Source organism: Halichoerus grypus, chromosome 3 (assembly GCF_964656455.1).
Source record: "Halichoerus grypus chromosome 3, mHalGry1.hap1.1, whole genome shotgun sequence".
Taxonomy (NCBI): Eukaryota; Metazoa; Chordata; class Mammalia; order Carnivora; family Phocidae; genus Halichoerus; species Halichoerus grypus.
This window is the reverse complement of record NC_135714.1, coordinates 152,293,505-152,307,467: the sequence shown is the minus strand read 5'-3', so window position 1 is coordinate 152,307,467 and position 13,963 is coordinate 152,293,505. Positions and strand designations below refer to the sequence as shown.

General features: G+C 53.8%; 1 protein-coding gene across 2 annotated transcripts in view; it reads right to left on the bottom strand.

The window, feature by feature from the left end:
• The window catches only part of FAM167A (family with sequence similarity 167 member A), a 44,572-nt gene extending 33,937 nt beyond the window's left edge, over window positions 1-10,635 (bottom strand). The window contains exons 1-2 of one of the 2 annotated variants that reach the window (XR_013446579.1): window positions 10,097-10,635; window positions 3,785-3,886 (exon numbers count right to left, since the gene is read on the bottom strand). The gene's annotated coding sequence lies outside the window, so the exon portion shown is untranslated. The remainder of the gene's footprint in view (window positions 1-3,784; window positions 3,887-10,096) is intronic. The other variant, XM_036092330.2, reaches the window with a different exon arrangement.
• Window positions 10,636-13,963: the final 3,328 nt, after the last annotated feature.

Here is a 13,963-nt window from a genome sequence, read left to right as displayed (position 1 = left end):
TTTTTTTTTTCCCCCAGGTGGGTGAGGGGTCAATAGGTCTGGGGCGTGGAGGCGGAGCTTTGACAAGGCGGCTTTTCCAGCCAGGTTTAATCATAAACCCACAATGCTTATCTTAAATGGAGAGCCGGGGTGGGTTGGGGGGGGTGACTCAGGCCTGACCTCCCGTGGTGGCCCATGCAGGCTGTGAATTTCTAGTGTAGGCGGGGGGACACAGCCCTGCGCCCTACAGGGCTGCCCAAAGGAGCCAGGGAGCTTCGAGGAGCTGCCAGAAAGCGGGTTTTCTCTCCTGTCAGAGGTTGCTATGGTGACCGAAGCAGGAGGGGACACCCGCTGGTCTGGCCCTACAGAGCTCATCTTTATTCCATGTCTTGGTCTGAGCCGGTGTGGGAGGGAGCTCCTGAGATGGGGGAATGACATCTTGCAGAGACTGGACCCTGGTGTGGGTGAACTGCGCTGGGACAGTGTGTGTGTGTGTGTGTGTGTGTGGTGGGTTACACTGTTGCATGTGTGCTCTTGGTGTGTGGTGGGGGATGATAGCAAGGGAAGGGGGACGGTACCAGGGTTGTGCATGTAGGTGGGATCTTCCTCAAATGCCCCCCCCAAGATCTACAGACCTCAGGGGACAGCCCACCTGCAGGGGCTGCATGCTGCCCCCCTAGAAGAACCCTTCATTTCCCACTTCCTGGAAGTCATCTCTGCTGCCTGGATGACTCCTCCTGGCAGCAAGTCACGGTGAGAATCCAGCCATTTCGTCTAAGAGTCCGAGGCGCCGCTGCTTGCCCTCAAGCCTCGGCCCGGTCGGCTGACCTCTGCCTGATTGCAGGCACCCACTTCACGCACATCTGCTCAGATGTCCCCTCCACACGGAGACCATTGTACCGAGATATCCTCCTTCGTTTTACTCCGTAGCTGCTATCACTCACCATACAACTCGGATGTTATGTGTTATTTGTTTACTTGTTTATGGTGTGTTTCACCCCCTAGAACGTAAGCTCCGCGAGGGCAGTGATGTTCTCTTGCTCATTCCTGTGACCCTAGCACTCAAAACACACTAGGTGCTCAGTAACCTTGTTGAATGGATGAATGGCCTGTCTGGGACCTCCCTGCTCCTCCCAAAGACTAAAGCTCTGCTTTCAAGCTCAGCTAAGGGGTTGCTTCCACTCAAAAGTCCCCAAGGATGCCTTGCCCACCAGGTCATTCTTTGAATTCCCCCGGGACTGGCCTCCATCATGCTCACCGCACATTTGCCTGTTCGACACTCCTCAGGGAGTGTCCTGCCTCCCTGACCAGACGTCTAGCTCCTCAATAGGAAGAGCATTGCTTTCTCTTGTGTCCTGAACGCAAGGCTCTACAAATAGTAGATGCTCAATAAATGCTGAGCATGGTGATGCTGTGAATTAGTGAACACATTCCAGCTGGAGTAGTTCTACCTCCGAATCTGCCCAGCAGAAGACCTCCTGCAAGTTCATAGGTAAGACTTTCAAGGTCAGAATGAGTCTGAGCTGGGAAGTGGGGTGGCTTGGGGGGGGGCTGGCCTCAACTTGATGTTTTATCCTTCCTCCATAACCTCATGTTTGAATATGACCAAATCTTGGAGCATACTTCAAACACCACCTCATTCTACAGCCTTCTATGTTCTTTCCAAATGGAACCGATTGCTTCTTCCCCTAACAAATTTTTTTTAGGACTTTTCTGCACCAACTAGTCTAGGTATTGGCCATTTCTCTCAGCTTGGATCGCATTAGTTAGTTACATTTCTGATGTACCTGTTAGGTGGACAGATGTCTTCAGCATCCCTTCTGTGAGGCCTATCCCAGTGTCATTTCAGTGTTTGGAAGGGACTGTGAGTCCTAGCTCCCTGCCCATCACCCCCACCCCCAGGGATGCTCACGTGACCCAGACCTAAAGTTTATTTGTTTTAGCCCTCACTCTGGCAAGAGTAACTGGTCCAATGGATGTGTGCACGGCCAGGCAAGTCCAGTCTGAATATTTTCATGGGATTTAAATATAGGCATCTGAAGAAACAAGGTGGCTTTTCAGCCTGGAATTTCCAGGATGCATCTTTCTCAGCCTCATGGAGAAAACTCATTTACATTGAAAAGGAATAAGCCTTTAGGAAGGAGAACCAAAAGAGAGGCAGAGATAGAGACAGTCAACATCTTCAGAGCCATTGGATCCAACAGTGCCCAAAGACAGAAACTCCCCCACTTCTATGCACTAATACATTCTCTCCTTTGCTTGGGCTAATTGAAGCTGGACTTCTGTCCCCTGTCATCAAGAGGGGCCCAAGCCACCTCTCTGTACTAACTGGGATCTGTCTAGGAACAGTCTGATTCCAAATCTTCCCCATACTTCTTACAGCTACTTGTCTGGTATCACCAGTTCAATTTTAACACATATTTTCGGTATAAATAAAGGAATATATAAATGGCCATTTCCTCTCTGACTGAGTACATCACCAGTTCAATTTCAACATACATTTTCAGTAAAAATAAAAGAAATATATAAATGGCCATTTCCTCTCTGACTGAATACATCACCAGTTCAAGTTTAACACATATTTTCGGTGAAAATAAAAGAAATATATAAATGGCCGTTTCCTCTCTGACTGAATACAGGAATAAAAATACAAAATCCTAGAATCAAGAGGAAGAGGGGAAGAGAAGCATTTTCTAGTGGCTACCATGGGCCAGGCACTGTGCAAACATCTAGTTGAACCCTTGAAATGGCCCTGAGATAGGAATAGTGTTCTCCTTGCCTGACAGGTCATATACGGGTGAGTGAAGAAACCACCATTTGAGCCCAAGTTTTCCCAACTCCTCCATTGTGGCCACGCCCCCAAATGGCTTCATTTGTAGAAATTAACAGGATACGCGCTTTAGAGGGTTTCAGTGTTTTAAAGCCCAGGTTCTTAGGAATCCCAGGGGCAGATAATGCCATTTAAATAGTCTTATGGCAATGCTTCATTTTCCTATAAAACCGATCTGGGCAGTCGAGGAGGAAAAGACCCAAGCAGCTAGACTGAAGTGTCCCCCCCGCCCTGCCCAGCTGACACTGGGAAGCCAAACTGCTGCCGCATGAGGGTCTCTCTCCTGCGCGAGAGCCTGCCTTCCAGGGAGGGCCTGGCAAGTAAGGGAACCCGAGCCTCAGGACAGTTCTGCCGTTCATGACTGCGATACCCTTCTGGACAAGTCACATGACTTCATGGAATGTGAGTGACGGGCCTGGCATGGGAGACAGAGCTCATTTCTTTTGACCATGGTGTTGCTGTTGGGGGCCTGGTGGCTCCCAGGCCGGTCCCAGGGGCAGCTGGGATGCCCAGACCTGAGGCTGCTGGCGTGGGAGGATGAGCTGATGGGGGTGAGGCCCAGTCTGGGATCCCGGGAGGTGCAGGGAGGCTCACTGGGCTGGGTTCCTCACTCCCCTGGACTTTCCTGCTCCAGGCACCCCCAGGCAGCCTCCCAGCCAGGGTCCAAGCCCTGCTGCTGGTAGATGGGAATGAGACAGTCATTTTCGACAGACCCAGCCCAGGGTGGGAGACAAAAGAGCCCCTGGCCTGAGAGTCAGCTCCAGGGACCCTGTCCCATCCCGAGTGACTGAGGTGACTCACTTCCCCTCTCAGGGCTTCTGCTTCTCCCCTGCAAAATGTGCAATGTGGGTGCAGTGGCCTCTGCACTTCCTTCCACCTTGACATGCACAGAGTCTAGACCACAGCAGCTGGTGGGTGGTCACAATGTCCCCGAGCTGCACCCATGAGAGTAGGGGAGCAGAGGAACCCACTTACCCACACTCCCCCCGGGGGTGTCTCCCGGTGAAGCTCGGTTTCCAGCGTCCAGTGCTAATGGTTGTTACCTTCACTTATCATTCAGAGCTTCTGTTTCCATACCTGGAATAGCAAGAACAATCACAATGATTTTGAAATCACCCTGCACACAAAAGTTCACGAGTTTTTCCCCACACACTATGGTCTGGGCTGGAGAGGCCTTCCTGAGATTTCAACCACAGACAAACCGCAAACCAGAGACATCTCGAGACTCGCCTGGGGTCACACAACTTCATTAGTGGCGTTGTCTGGGCTCAGATTCCTCTTCTGACTCCAAGTTGAGCTTTTACTGTCTAGAATACCTGGAAACCTTGCTTCATCCCACTGGGATATTGTGAGGCAAGATTCTATAAAAAACGCTTGTTCAGACCTTTGCACATTTAAAGTGCTCGGCCCGTGCTGAATAATTGATGGGCTCTGCTCCGGGCTGCTCAGAGCAGATGCACAGGCCTCCTGCCACACACAGGGCTGGGAACGTGGAAACCTTTCCTATCATTTTGTCCAGTGAAAGAAGTTGCCCAGAAAATCACCAAGAAAGAGTTGTGCTCCCTGTTGCTGCCAGGAGAGGCCCTGGCTCCTCGGCTCCTCGGACCTGCAGATCTAATTTACTGCCTCACTGAAAGGAGAGGAGAAAGCGCAGGGCTGCTGCAGGGAGGGGGCTGCTGGGCCGCCCAGGGTCGAGGCCACAGTGTCCCCTCCAAGGCTGCGAGGCCCTGGGAAAGGGCTGCTCTGCTCTGACAGGCAGGGAGAAAGGTGCCTGAGAATCCTCAAGTCCCATGAGGGGGAGGAGTGCGGGGGGAAGGGGGAAGGGGCCATGGGAAATGCAGAGTCTGAAGCAGGGGCCCTCCTCCAGGGAGGAGGCAGAGACGCCCGGGAGGGGGGCTGAGGCAGCCCGTTGCCGCCCCAGCCCACCGCTGCATGTGACCACAGCACTTTTCTGGCCAAAGGCCATGGCACTGGGGATTAGGGGGTAGAAAGCAGACACAGAGTGGCCTTTAAAGCAATCTGCAGACATCAAAGTAGAATGCAGTTCAGGCGGGTGTTCTGGCTATAAAAGCAGGGAACATTTCACAGCTGACTGAAACTCAGGGTGCCACTTCACAGCTAGGGGCGCTGGGGTGTACATCGTCCCCCTGTGGGGTTCGGCCCACCAAAGCGTCTCCCGACGAGGATGTGTCTCAGCCCCTACACAAGGCAGATTTAGAACTATCCAAATCCACAGGATAATTGGCTTCAACTTCAAATAAGCAGAATCAACAAAGTCCAGCTCAAATGGGAATTTGTTTTGATGATGGGCTTTCTATTTTGCTCTGCATTACAAGTTCCAAAGCCTAATGGTTTAGCAAGGACTTCCTAAAAAGTTTCATGGTGTGCTCTGTGCTTAGGCAAGTCGCTTCACCTTCATACTCTGTCTGGGTGTGCTGACCTCTCCAGGGATTGAAGGGCCCTTAGAGTTTCCCTGTGTCTGGGCAGGGCCTGTCCGTCCTCAGGAGCTGGGCATGGAGGGCGGGGGTGGTTCTAGCCTGAACTCAGCCCGCCTAGCAATGTCCAGCATGCCTGCAGCTAACCCGAGGGGCAGGACTGTGCCCACACCGGGGTTTGGAGGGAACAGCTGGCTCAGGCAGAACAGGAAGTGGGATGTGTGACCTTTCTCCCCACTCATGTCAACTTGAGCTGCACGTAGCTGAGGGTAGGAATCGGTAGCGGGAGAAAGAGATAGAGCAGGTTAGGGATGGGGCAGGGCTGAGTGTTGGGGGACAGGGGTTGACAGCGCAGTCCCACCACTTACTAATTCTACCACCTTGGGTAATTGGTTTAATCCTCTAGGCCTCCAGTTCCTCATCCATGAAATGGGGTTCATACTACCTCAAAGCTTTGGAAGGTCCCAATGAGACAGAGTGTACGTGAATTCTTAGTCACGCCTCTAGTAGGACTGTCCCCTCCCGTCCATGACAACACTCGGCTGCGCCTCTCCTTGGCCTATCAAAGGGAGGGCGGAACGGCTGCCAAACCATTCGAGTTAGCTCACGTACATCTGTGTGCTCCAGAATGCTCGGAATATCACTTTCCTGTCAGCTCAGTATTCTGGGTTGCTCCGATTGTCTTTTCTTTCTTTCTTTTTTTTTTTCCAATTGTCTTTTCTAACCTGCAACCCTGATCAGACTACACACTCCTTGAGGGCAAGACCATTGTCTTATCTGTGATACAATGTCTATGATTGATCTTAAAACCCTTCTGTGTGGTTTCATTAGGCTAGCCGCAATAAGGGTGCATTCAAATCGGGACTCCCACTCCCGGCCAGCAGCCTCAGGCAGAGGGTCTGCGCTCCAGAGGGGGCTATGGCAGGTGCTTTGGCTGTCTTTCTCTCTGCTTAACACCAGGCATTTGATAATTAACAGAGTAAGTGTTAGAAATGCATTCTCCTTGGTGAAAACAGAGGTATTCAAGATATGTGGGTTGGCCAGAATTACTTGAGACATTCTTGACCTGGAAAGGCAGGGTGAAAGAATCTAGTGAGCCCTCAGGGGAGGGGGGGTCAGGACACCCAGAGAGACAGATGGCTGCCACCTCATTGAGTCCACAGAGCAAGCTGTATAAATTCTGCTGGGCCTGTCTGCAAATAGTTGTTCAAAAAATGTCTACATAGGGGCACCTGGGTGGCTCAGTCGGTTGAGCCTCTGCCTTCGGCTCAGGTCATGATCCCAGGGTCCTGGGATGAAGCCCCATGTCAGGCTCTGAGCTCAGTGGGGAGACTGCTTCTCCCTCTCCCTCTGCCTCTCCCCCTGCTTGTGCTCTCTCTCTCTCAAATGAATAAATAAATCTTTAAAAAAAAAAAATGTCTACATATGTGGCAGAATGTAGTCTGAGGCTTGCTTTCATCCAACCTGCTAACGAGGTTCACCTTCACCTTCCTCAAAGTTTGCAGTGGTTGCCGTCCAGCAAATAAACAAACAACAACCAGCCAAACCCTAGAGTCATGACCGAAGGGGCTTAACTCAGTGTCCCCAGGGCACAGCATATGTCAATGCTCACAGGACTGAGGAGGTGGTGTCACTTTTCACTTTAGGGGGGTGAGGGGAGGGGGACAGTCAGGGCTCCGAGAGTCCTCCCAGGCAAGGATCCTGACCCAGGACGCATCACCCTGAGAGTTCCCTGGCCTCTGGGCCCCAAGTGGCCGGCTCACGCTCAGAGGCTCTGTTGGCTTCCTGGAATGAGGAAATGCTGCTCGGCCTTCAGTAAGCCCCGAAACTATGGCCGCAGCGGAGGCCACGGTCTGGGCCCATTATGTACCCGGAAAACCAGCTCTGAGCTGGGCCTTTCCTTTGAGGTCTCAAGGGACAAGCCCTACGAGGAAGTCTTTTGGGACCCATTACTAGCTCCCACAATTAGATCAGATTCTGGGTGTGTTTATGGGGGGTAATTTCTGGCCATATTGGAGAGATTGTCTTGAAGAAATGGCGCTCAGTCTGTAGCCCTGATAAGCTGAAGCCTGGCCCCTTCCTGGGGCTCTGCAAAGGCTGCTGGGCAGGGGTCCTGGGGTGAGGAGGCCCCTGATGCTGGAGTGCTCGCTACTCCTCTACCCCTTGAGATGAGAGCCCTTCCTCTAGGAGCGGTGCCCACAGGGAGGTGGGGGCTGCCCTATGCGCTCTCTTCTCTAAGGGCTTTTCCTGGGTGGGCGCTGTTGCAGGATCAGAGAGCATTCAGGGGGAAAGCAGATGGTGTGGGGAGTGTAAGCCTCTAACCTCTCCTCTTGCCCACCTTCTTTCTCCTTTTCTTTCCTTTCTCTCCCACACTTCTCCAGAGAGAAACGGGGGTGGGCGGTAGGGTAGCTCTGGGCTTTCACACACCAGGGCAACTGTGCTGACCATGGAGACGCTGACATTTGCAGCCTTCCAAACTCATGTTGGCAACTCGGCCCTCTAGGGCAGCCCAAACTCTGCAGGCTGATTGCCAAGTTCCTGGCTAAACCCCTTTCCCACCTCCTGGCTCATCCTCCCTGCTCCCACCCTCTCTGTAGCCCCTCCCTGGGCCTTCGAGGTGGGCCTGAGCACTGCTTCAGAATTTGCCCTTTCCTTCCTTTCTCCTCACCCCAGTCCACATCCCAGGGTACATTTGCATATTGAGAGCCATCCAGGCTAATCCTAGGAGATTTCCAATTAGTAAGAACTCCCTCAACCCTATTCTATAAACCAGGGAGCAAACCGTTCAGCTTATCATTCATCTTCCAGCTTTGCAAGTAGCTCAACATCCCTGTTAAGCAAAGAGTCAGTTAGAGCATAGCTGCCAGAGGGGTCTGAAAATTCCAGATGCTCGTGTGGGGGCACAGGAGTTTTCCACTAGCCAAATTTACCTAGAGAAAACCACCCGAGTGTGTGGGGAGCCTAACAAGCAGTTTCTTCCCCCTTGGCCTGGGGCTCTGTGGGTCTCTCTCAGCAGACAGTTAGACATTGCCTTAATTTACTTCCCTGCCAGAGTCCTTTTTTGGAGGGAGGCCAAGCTGGTAGATACGGAAACGGGACCATTCATCTTGTGGAAATCCATGCGTGTATTTGGGAGGACAAGACAGGAACAAGTGCATGAAAAGTTGGGGGACTTCGGGTGGGCAGGGAGGAGAAGGGGGTGAGGGAGAACCCCTCTCTCCACTTCAGGCAAGCGCCGATGAAGTGAGCCAGGCCAGACTGCAGAGCATTTCAGGCTCCTGATGCAAGAAATGAATTTCTGGGCTCCACAGGGTCCCTCAGGATGGTAAGGGACGGTCCCCAGACACAGGATGAGCCCTGCCACACAGCGCTCAGTTTCTCCAGGTGCAAATGGTTTCTTCCCCCTCTCTGGGCCTCTCCCCTCTGATCTCCTAAAGCAGCCTTCATTTGAGAGCACTGTCTTAGGAGTCAGGCACATGAGGCTGATTCTCCCGGTTCTTTTCACTAGCCACCTGCGCCGAACAGAGTTACTGAGTCTCTTGGAGTCCCATCGGCAAAATGGGGATACAGTGTCTCCTCCGAGGGCCATGGTGAGAATAAAATGACCAGTGGATGCGAAGGGTTCTCAAGCAGTGCCTGCTCGGTAAATGTACTCAGAAAAGAGCTATCATCTCTATCCACTCTAAGCACAGCTCAGGGCTGCTTTGCCAAACCTCTTAAAAACATGCTAGCAGAAACGAGCGGACGCGGTCGGGCTAGAGGCGCCATGGTCGCCTTGCGCCTTCCAGGACTTTGCCCAGCACTCTCCCCTCTCCATCCCTTGCCTGGCTGGCGGCAGGACCATCTCTGGGGCATCGGAAGGGAAGCTGCTTTGGGACCCTGGCTCCCTTGGGCACTTAGGGGATTCCCCTGTTGATGGGGACCTGGGCTCATCCCACCTGGGATTCACCAGGAATGGCTGGGAGTGGATGGCAACTTAATCTGGGAGAACATGCCTGTGGGTTTAAGAGGAGGTTGTGGCCCACCAACCTAGAATCAGCCTCTCTTCCAGACCTTCTCAGGAGGAACCACCCGCCACAGAGAATGAAAACCAGATACAGACAATAAGGGATTATTTTAAAAGCAGAACATCCCACCTGACTTGGTGGAGGGAGACACCTGTGCCCTGGCCAAGGACCATAGACCTTCCTGCCTTCTCTTAGTGACACCTCCCCCCTCCCCCGGGGGCCAGGGGCAGTCTCAAGGCTGACCTGTTCCTTCCCCTGGGGCCCTTTGGGCTGTGCAGTTCCCTCTGATCACACTGGCCTCAGCCCTTCAGAACACCCAGGGCCCAAGTGTCCTGGGTCACTTCTTCTGAGTTAGGGATTGCTTCCTTCGGGCAGGAACTTGATGTCACCGTGCCTGAAGTAGGTTGGAGGGGACAGGGTGGCCTTAGAGATGACAAGCAGTCTGAGAGTAGACCTGGAGAGACTGAGTGGGGCTCCTCCCTCTCAGACGGTGTACCCCAAATCTCCAGCCAGATCTTAGCCGTGGAACGGGCCAGCAAGGAGGTGGGAGATGGAGTCCAGCAGGCTGTCCCACTCCCCATGGGACAAGTGAGCCCCCCCAGGGAAGGTGAGGCAGGACCCTGCTCTCCTGCGGGCGGGTTGCGGGGTGTCCACTCCAGGGTGGTATCGGTGCTCCTCAGCCCCGACCAGGCTGTTCTCTGCCAGTGCCTGCTCTGGGGACCTGCGGCCCCGAGCCCCCTCCCCTGCGGGTGCGTCGGGCCACAGCCGCACCACCCCCAGCGGGGCGCCCAGCCCCGACCCCGACCCCAGTCCTGGGAACGTCCCCGCCCCTGTCGCGAACCTACCTTCCGAGGCGCGCCAAGGCCCTTTCCAAGGGTGTCACCGAGCTCCCCGCCTCCTCCGGACGCGGGCTCCCGGCGCCCGCCGCAGCCTTTGGCCCCGGCCTCGGGGGCTGAGCCGGCTTCTGCCTCCCTTTCTCTCTGCTCCCGTGAATTCTCGGCACTATTCTTTTTTTAAGGGACTTTTTTTTTTTTTTTTTTTTTTGCGTTGCGTCAGGGCGGTTGCCTGGCGACGGCGGAGCTATTCCGCCGCGAGCGGTTTCAGTCCGATCCCCGCCAGCATCTCATTCAAGCCTCTCCGCCCGCTGCTCCGGGGACCCGGGACCCGCGGGGTCCAGCAGACGCGCAGCCGGGTCCTAAAGCCCCGCTAGTTGCTCCTTCCCGTCAGGACCTGAACCGGAGCCCCCGCCCAGCCGCAAGGGGAAGCAAACCACACGCGTTTGCCAAACCTAGACGAAGCCAAACCCAAATATCCATATATATATATATATTTTTTTTATTAAACCTGAAACCAAGGCAGTCTTTCCCCCAAGCATGGCAACGTGGCTTTGCCGCTGTCAGCAGTTTGCCTGCGTGGAGGGGGCAAAAGAACGACCTTGCAGCTCGCGTGAGCAAGCCCAGAGCCTACACCCCATCCACAGGCGGCTTGAGTTCAAACTCCCGGCAGCACGTCCCATTGCTGAGTGCCTAATATATGCCGCACCATCCCAGCGACTCTGCAGGGCAGGCGTGGGCATTTCCAGCTTACGGATGAGGAAACTGAGGCTCAGAGCGGCTCCGTAGAAACCAGAGGTTAAGTAGAAACAGACGTTCTTCCAGATCGGTCTCCCAGACCAGCTGGGAGTAGTCCAGAGGGGCCTGTCCCAGAGCACGTGTTTTCCCCACAAACCACGGGATGCCTTACGGCATGTACTTCTCTGGGCTGTGTCAGCCACTAGAGATAATTATATTCTAAGGTCCAGTCCCTGCTGCACCAGAGCCTACAGCTCCAGGCACCTACAACGCATACGGGACCCAGCCAGGGCTGCCCCATCCTGGCCTTTAGGGTCAGTCCTGCCCGGAGACCCAGGGCTCTGGTCCAGAGCTCCTGGAACCTCTGACCCCAGGGCTGATTACTGGCAGTTGGCTTCATTCTTAGGGCGGCTTGGGACATGGCCAAGTTCCTTTCTTAAGACACTTGAGGTTGGCAGGATCCTTCAAAATGATCTAATCTGCCATCCTCACAACAACATGGGATGGGGGGTTGCAGGGCAGGCGTTGTTTTCCCTGCTAACAGATGTACACACTGAGGTGTGGGGCTGTAAAGTGACTTGCCCCGGTTCCGTGGGCTGGTCTGGTCGTGGCAACTCAGAGGCTGAGCCCCTTGTGCTGCCCCCTGGTGCCCCGTCCCTCACCGTAACTCCCCGTCTGGGCCCTCTCCCACTTCTTCCTTTCTGCCTTCACTAGGACGTCTGCCAAGGGACGTTGCCTGAGGAGACATCCTGCTCATGTGAGCACCTCTTCATGCTAGCAGGTTAATGTTTCTAGCTCAAAAGTGTACTTAACAGGGATTTTTTGAAAAGTCACATCATCGACCCCACCTTGATTCTAGAAATACCGATCCAATCCTCCACTTCTTCCCATGCCCTTTGCCGCTACCCCGGCCCAAGTCACCGCCAGCCTGCCCCAGCTCCAGCACAGCCTCTTACTGACTGTGCTGCACCCACTCTTGCCCCCGCCCCTGAGCCAGGACTCGAACACAGCCAGAGCACACTCTTCCAAATGGAAATCCAACCTTGGCTTCTCCCTGCTTAAAGCCCTCCAACAGCTCCCGTTCCTCCCAAGATTAAAACCCAGCATGGCCCATCAGGCCTGCGTGGTCTGGCTCTGGATTCCCCTTGGGTTCCACCTTGCATTGCTGCTCTGCTTTCCAGACAGACGTTCTTCTGGGTCCTTCTCCACACCTGCTCCTTCCACATGGGGCTGGCCACACTTCTGCCCCCTGCGGGAACCCCAGGTTATATGTCCTCATAGCCCTACCTATCTCTCCTTCGTGGCCCAGTTGTAATTTTTATCTTTATTTGTGAAGTTATTTGATTAATATCTGTCTCCCTCCGAGGCTGTCGGCTGAACAGGACAGGAGCCATGTTTGCAGGCAGAGGGCTTGGTCTAGACTCAGGGACTCAGCCTTCTCTTGGGCTGGGTGTACCTGGCCACACGGGCCTGTGCTGAATACGGAGCATTTGGCCCACTGCTGTCCAGTATTCTGGCCGCAGCGTGTGGTAAGTGCTCCAGCATCTTCTTGGTGGAGCCATCCCACCGCATCTGGAAACTTTTTCTACCATCTTACCCTCCTAACTCCTCAGTCGGCATGGGACTCCCGCTCTGCTTATGAGTGCACTGTCTTCTGTCTTCACGTAGCCAGGCAGCCTGTCCGGGGCAGCGATGGGGTCTTACCCTGTGCCTCCCATTCAGCCTGGCATATGCCTAGGCAGGAAGGTAGTCAGTGATGAAGACCAGGAGAGTCAGCGAGGGGCGTGGAGAAGAGGAGGAACCGGGTCTCTGTTGGAACAGTCTCAACCCTAATATCTAACCCTACGCAGTGGTCAAATGAGTTATGTTTAGAGCTCTAGCATAGGGTAGTATGTAGCCATACAAATATTTTCAAAAAATATTTGATGATGTAGAAAAATGCTACTGATTTCATGCTAAGTAAACAGGGCAGGGATACCAAACGTCCAAGTAAGTAAGACATTATGAAAGCTTTAATTCTAATATCTAACGTCTAGTTTTTTTATATGTGGAGAAAAAAGATTAGGAGGGTATATGCATATATGAGCTGTGGATATCTCTGGGTGGTAGGCTAACAGGATTTAAAATTTCTTCTCTAGACTTGCATTAATTTTTTCTGTGTTTTCTATAATGAATAGTTTTTGTGAGTAGCAACATCAGGAAATACCGCTACGAACTAAAAACGGCCCTGTGTTTAGGGTAGCTGAAGTCTCCTGCTTTCTACGGCCTTTTATGCCTTTTACGTGGGGCACTGCGAGGCTAGGCTGAAGCCCGGTGATGGGTCGGGGATCCCCAGGGCCCAGAGCGGCGGGGCCATCTGGGGCTCTTCCCCGCAGTTGGCCACATGGACCAGGGAACGCTGGGCCAAGCCTGCGAGAATGAGTCAGGACAGCACGCTCGTTCTAGGGCTGCCTTTTGGGGTGGTCTGGTTATCCGATTTGACTTTCCTGGGGCAAGACGTGATGATCTATGAGCTGGCCGGCCCCAGTGTCTGGAGCACCTTCGTGAGCGCATATGCCGGCTGATAGCAGCCTCACTGATATCAGCCCAGTACTTTACGGGTTACGGAGCCGTCTCCTTTCCAGCAGTCCCGAGAGGGGTGGGACAAGAGCTGTGGGGGTTGACACCAGGGAGGTGACGCGGTGGAGGTACTGGGGAAGATCCTGTGGACCTGGACCATGGTAAGGCCTCACCTTCCTCCCAAGGGGATGCACAGGATGCACAGCTCGGCCCTCCCACATGGCAAAGCTTTATCTAAATTCATCTCACCTGGGCCTGCTGGCGTATTTAAGCTACTCAAGGGCAAACTCCGTTGTCTAAGGCTCCTGCGGATCCCTCAGGGTGATTCAGATTCGGTCCCCATTCACTGACTGAGAGAAGGAAGGAAGAAATTTCTGTTTGGCCGGATTGTATGGCCACACCCTCTCCTGCTCTAGGCAGCAATGAGGACTTGCGGTCCTGGGCCAGAGTCTACCAGCTTCCACCGTCTGCCTTTAGGAGAGACTTTCCCATCCGGGGGCCCAGGGTGTCAAGAGGATCCAGGAAGTGTCAGTCATTTGGCATCGACGCTGGCAACAGTAATGGCTCTTTTCTGCCCTTACC